The sequence below is a fragment of the Piliocolobus tephrosceles genome, chromosome 13 (assembly GCF_002776525.5).
Source record: "Piliocolobus tephrosceles isolate RC106 chromosome 13, ASM277652v3, whole genome shotgun sequence".
NCBI classification, from domain to species: Eukaryota; Metazoa; Chordata; class Mammalia; order Primates; family Cercopithecidae; genus Piliocolobus; species Piliocolobus tephrosceles.
Window position 1 is genome coordinate 103,418,907 of NC_045446.1, and position 468 is coordinate 103,419,374.

The following is a 468-nucleotide window of genomic DNA, read 5'->3' on the forward strand; positions in this document are numbered from 1 at the left end:
GAGATGAGGAGGGTAGGTCAGGTGGAGAGGGTTAGGGTGAGATGAGGCGAGAGTAGGTCAGGTGGAGAGGGTTAGGGTGAGATGAGGCGAGGGTAGGTCAGGTGGAGAGGGTTAGGGTGAGATGAGGAGGGGGTTAGGGTGGGTCAGTGGAGAGGTGGTTCAGGTGGAGAGCATTAAGGTGCGATACGGGGAGAGGGTTGTCTGTGACTGGTGATTGTATCTGTTACAGAGAACTCCCAGCTGGGTAGGGAATGGACTAAAGCCATGGGTGAGATGATGTCCTAGAGTTTCAGAAGTGAAGCCATGCTAGCTGATGACAATGTGTAAGGTTTGAGTGAAGGCATCAGTGAGATTTTTGAGCCCAGGAGATCAAAGATCCCAGAAGCGATGCACTTAATACTGCCTATTTTAAAAGGCTTAGAGACAACTGGAAAGAGAAGACATGCACATGCAAAGCTTGGGTAGCCT